This window comes from Carlito syrichta, unplaced genomic scaffold (genome assembly GCF_000164805.1).
Source record: "Carlito syrichta isolate Samal-C Ts95f unplaced genomic scaffold, Tarsius_syrichta-2.0.1 Scaffold314788, whole genome shotgun sequence".
In the NCBI taxonomy this organism is placed as follows: domain Eukaryota; kingdom Metazoa; phylum Chordata; class Mammalia; order Primates; family Tarsiidae; genus Carlito; species Carlito syrichta.
The window spans coordinates 320,820-326,582 of record NW_007258884.1 but is presented as its reverse complement, the minus strand read 5'-3'; the positions used below and the strand labels follow the sequence as shown (position 1 = coordinate 326,582).

Here is a 5,763-nt window from a genome sequence, read left to right as displayed (position 1 = left end):
CACGCCACCACACCCGGCTAATTTTTTTATTTATTGTAGAGACGAGGTCTCGCCTATGCCCAGGCAGGTCTCGAACCCGCGGGCTCAGGCAATCCACTCACCTCAGCCTCCCAAAGGCGCGGGATTACAGGTTGAGCCACCGAGCCCAGCTTAGATTATTTACTTTCAAGTATTTTTGTGGGATTTTAATTTATACTACTTATTTCACCTACTCTCATTTGAATAGTGGTTTAAAGAAGCTAAAATTAAAATCTATTTTAAAAAATGAATTATTGCTTTTACTTCTTATTTCTTGGATATTTGCAATTAATCTTCCTAATACTTGCTTAATGATATCAATAAGGCTTTCCCAGATCCTCCATACTAGACATGAGTGCTCTGCCTCTTCTAATTGGATTGGGCACAGTGGCTCACGCCTATAATTCTAGCACTTTGAGAGGCAGAGATAAGAGGATTGCCTAAACTCAGGGGTTTGAGATCAGCCTGGGCAATATGGTGAGACTTCGTCTCTACAATAAATAAAAAAATTAGCCAGGTGTGGTGGCGTGCACCTGTGGTTCCAGCTACCTGGAAGGCTGAGGTGGAAGGATCACCTGCCCAGCAGGCTTGATGCTGCAGGTCGAGCGTGCTACTGCACTCCAGCCTGGGTGACAGAGTAAGACTCCGATTAAAAAAAAAATTATAATAATTCAACTGGCATGATGAAATATAAGTATTTCTCACAGGTGTTACTGAAAAATAAGAGATACTACATAGCCATGCTTATATGAACAAACAGTTACAGTTATTATCAGCAACTCGTGCTCCCAATAAACCATAACAGACTTAGAGATAAGCTTGAGTGCTGTGATATGGGTGCTGTAGCCATGTATTAAGAAGCAAATCCTATTAAGTCAATTTGTGAGACTCATAATCCTTTAATCCAGTATAATCTGTTCTGCACTAACATGATAGCTGAAATCCTATAAAGTCCTTTATCAAGAAGCAAATTTTAAAACAATAATTTCATTAGAGAAAAAAGATTTAGGGGTGAGTAGAGGTTAAAGTCTAAAAAAGTTCTCTAAATTTAGTGGTAAGAACATTAGCATCTTTACTACTACTTAAATGTACTACTTAAATATGGAAGTTTCTTGGATTTGTGGGCTATAGTTTTCATCAAATTTGAAAAACTTTTCAGTTTTTTTTTTTGGTTTAGCAACCTTTCCTCTCCCAAACACGCTCTTTTTGATAACTCTAATTACACATTTCTTGAAGATACCCTACAGCTCATGGATGTCATATTTTTAAAATTCTTTTTTTTTTCTGTTTCATTTTGGATGGTTTCTATTTTAAAATACACCAGTCTTTTCTTCTGCAAAATTTCATCTGCTGTTAATCCAACCTAGTGCATTTTTCATGTCAGGCATTTTGGTTTTCATGTCCAAAGACTGACTTGGGTCTTTTTACAGCTTCCATGTTTCTACTTAACTTTTTGAATATATAGGATACAATTATAACCACTGTTTTAATATTATGGCCTAGTTGGGCACAGTGGTTCATGCCTGTAATCCCAGCACTTTGGGAGGCTGAGGTGAGAGGACTGCCTGAACCCAGGGGTTTGAGATCAGCTTGGACAACTTGGTGAGACTTTGTCTCTACAATAAATAAATTAGCTGGGCACGGTGGCACATGGCTGAGGTTCCAGCTACTTGGAAGGCTGAGGCTGTGGTGGCCGTGAGCATTCCACTACATTCAAACCTGGGTGACAGAGTGAGACTCTGACTCAAAAAAATATATATATTATTTGGAATGCACACACACACACACACAGTGGCCTGATAATTCTAATTTCTGGGTCAGTTTTAATTGATGAATTATTCTGCTCACTATAGATCATGTTTTCCTACTTCTTTGCATGCCTGATAATCCTTGCTTGTATGCTAGATGCAATGAATTTTATTTTGATAGATGATAACTTATTTTATTCTTATATTCTTGAACTTTGTTCTGGGATGCACTTAAGTTGCTTGGCAGTAGTCTGATGCTTTCAGTCTTGGTCTTATGATTTGTTAGGCAGGTCTAGAGCAGAGCTTGATCTAGGGCTAATTATTCTCCTCTCTTGAGGCAAGAGGGTATATAGCATATGTAGCACATTATATCCAACACCCTGTGAATTGTGCATTTTCCCAATCTGGCTGGTGAGAACAGGTACTATTTGTAGCCCTTAGTGAGTGCCTGGCACTGTTTCTTCTAATTCTTTCAGATGGTTCTTTCCCAGTCTTGGATAGTATCCTCAGATGTCTGCACCAAACACTTGACAGGGACCCTCTGCCTACATCCAGAGCTCTATTTCTGTTATACCTCCTTCCTCTCTAGCATGCTGTCCCGTGAACTCTAGTCGTGCTGGTCTTCCTCTCGTTTCTATCTCCTCAACTCAGGGAATCTGTAGGGAGCTGCCTGGGTTCTCCTTTACTATGCTGTAGCTAGGAAACTGAATCACTGTCCTTTATTGCCTGATATCAAATAACTACTGTTTCATGTACTTTGTTTCTCCTGTTTTTCAAGTGGGAGGATAAATCCAATCCCACGACTCTAGCTTAATTGGAAGCAGAAGTGCTACATTTGAATAAAGTTTTATGTTTGCTGTCTGAATCTTAAAAGCAAAGGAATTGGACATTTTTCTCTATAAAAGTATACATTGAAGTTAGCCTAAAAGTTCTTTTTACAGGTATATAGACATTTTGACAGTTTTTTCTCCTTATGACTAGTTTAGTGGCTTTCTATAGAAAAAGGCATCCAATCCTCACATCTAAAATACATTTATGGAATAATGTAATTATTCTATATATCTACTGTCTATAAAATATGTTGTAAGTTTTCTATAATTAAAGTATTCCATTAAAATGGATATTCTTTAACAGAGTAAAAAATATGCACAAAGGAAGGAAGGACTCTTACTTTCTCATTCCCAAGTCTAAAATTAATATAGCCCTAATAGATTCATCATTACAAATTCTCCAGGATCCAAATATAGACTCATCTTTATGTGGCTGCATATGTAACTATTGAAAGATAATCTAGCTCTGATGTTGATGAAGAATGATTAAGTCTCTTAACTCACTAAAAACCATAAAATTTGAGTTTTCTTCTCTTTCAGTTAGACCTCATATTCTATATAATACTCATTTACATTGGCATGTTTTCCTTGGGTTGGGAAATAAATTACCAAACTTTTAAATTCAAGGATTAAGACAGGCAGCAGAATGCAGGCAATCAATATGAAATTTCAGTTGAAACTTCCTCAACTGTTTTATTTCACTCTCTATAAAGTTCATAATCCTTTGTGAATGCTCTAAAACTTCTTTGTTCAAACTGTATTACCTTTCTAAAAGGTGATGCACTTGCCAAAATTGTTGCTTGATTCAGACGTACAAGGAATAGTGATTTTTCTTTTGAGCTGGAGTCTCACAGTCGCCCAGGCTGGAGTACAGTGACACACTCATGACCACCCCAGCGTCGACCTGCTGGGCTCCAGCGATCCTTCCATCTCAGCCTTCCAAATAGCCAGAGCTACAGGTACGTGCTACCACACCCAGCTAATTTTTTTTTTAAATTTTATTGTAGAGATGAGGTCTTGCCAACTTGCCCGGACTGGTCTCGAACCCGTGGGCACAGGCAATCCATTTGCCTTGGCCAAAGTGCTGGGATTACAGGCTGAGCCACTGAGCCCAGCCATGATATCTTAAATTACAGGCCCCAAATAAAAATTTTCCCACTTTATGAATCAGTCTGGCACAATTCTCTATCCCTAATTTCCTGAACCTCAGTATGATCCATTGGCTTAGGATCCACCAGTGATCCTAATAGTTTAATAAGGCTAAATAAGAGTTTTAGTCGTTCCTGAGTGGACAGAAGTTATCAAAGTTATGAAAAAGAGAAGTCACAACTGAAGGTAATGTCAGGAAGGGTCATCTGCCCAAGGAAACTGCAGCACAGTAATAGGGACCATAGAGTGAAAAGCTTAAGTCCTTATTGGGCATGCCCAAGAGTTGTAGGCCTAGATACAAAAGAGAACGAAACAGGTAAGCAGAGGAGTGGTACTCCAAAGAAAAAGCACAGGAATTACACAGAACTGAAATAAGGAAGAACGCAAGGAAGAGTAATACATGAAGAATCAGATTTGGTTACTGTGAAAACTCAGATTTTTCATGATGAACTGCCAGAGGGCACAGCTATGCTGATCCTGAAGATAAATCACCTGAACATATTAGACCTGGGTAAGAAAACTGTGCTTGGAATTCTCCTGCCTGAGAAGCTGCTTTAGACTAGGTATACAACGTGTGATATTCCCCTGAACAAGCAGTTTGCTTCCTTTTGAAGAGGAATCCTGAGCAGACCTAGACTTCTAGCATAACCTTCTACCTTGTCTCCGGCCCCCATGATGTGCTTGTGTTAACTGAGGATCACCTGGTGTTAGTTAAAACTTTAAACAGAAAAAAGTGGCTAACTTTACAGACGCAGACTTGGTTAGCACTTTCTTCTGCAGGATGATGATAAATTAATCTGTGGGCAGATAAAATAACTGACATGTCTCCCCAAACACTTAATTTACAGAGAATAACTGGCTCAGGGCATTCTTCTGCCTCCATCTTTCCTTGGAAATCACCCAGGCAATCAGCTGAGCCAAGGCCACTTCGCACCACCATCTAGGCTATGTGCTCCACGTATGTGAGCAGTGCCCCCTGGAGCTGTGCAAAGCAGGGACCTGTCTCTAAAATGCCACTTAACTTTAGATTTACACTAACTGAACTGCTTAAAAACTGGCTGCAAAGAAGACTATGAAGGACTAGGCCAGCTTAATTGCAATCAAGTTGTTCTCAGGTTAATTTTTAAATAACAAATATTTTCAATTCCCCTCAAAGTCTTCTAATTACGCACTATAATATCAGTTTTTCTAAAAAGTTTCACTTGGTAAAGTTACCAAAAATAAAGGATAGGCTAAGACAGAAAAATATAAAAAAAGTTATATGTATTTTCCTAAGCAATTAAATGCTGTGTCTTTATAATATACTCTTCTATCTCCTTCAATATTCAAATTCCTATCATTATATAAATATAAAAATTATTCAAAATAAAGCTTTGGGGATTCTGGTTTAAAATTAGGGCAAAAAGATTATTGATACATTTAAAAGATAATTCAATGTCCAGACTGATTTTCTGCAACGTGCAAACTCTTCTACTTAGGGTACCATTTTTCCTAGAAGATAATGATGGATTTCCTTATGGAATCTTGGGGCCAAATTAACTCCTTTTCTGATTCCTCAGTTTCTTAAGCTTATATTTTATGTCTTTATCCGTCAATGCCATCCATTTTCCTTATTATTATTTTTTTTTTGAGTTGGAGTCTCACTCTGTCGCCCAGACTGGAGTGGAGTGGCCGCTTCCGGCCACCGCAGTCTCGACCTGCTGGGCTCCGGTGATCCTTCCGCCTCAGCCTTCCAAGTAGCTGGAATTACAGGCATGCGCTACCACGCCCGGCTGATTTTTTGATTTATTGTAGAGATGAGGTCTCGCCGCCCAGGTGGGTCTCGAACCCACGGGCTCAGGCAATCCACTCACCTCAGCCTCCCAAAGGCACGGGATTACAGCCTGAGCCACCGAGCCCAGCTGATTTTCCTTATTTTAAAAATGCTTATAATTTCAAAGTTGTCACTGTTCAATCCTTTAACATTAAGACTTCTTTTTTTTTTTTTTTTTTTGAGTTGGAGTCTCACTCTGTCCCTC

At 38.9% G+C, this 5,763-nt stretch overlaps 1 protein-coding gene across 1 annotated transcript in view; it reads right to left on the bottom strand.

Moving 5' to 3' along the window:
• Window positions 1–5,763, bottom strand: part of MND1 (meiotic nuclear divisions 1) — a 76,922-nt gene that overhangs the window by 15,412 nt on the left and 55,747 nt on the right. The window lies entirely within an intron of this gene.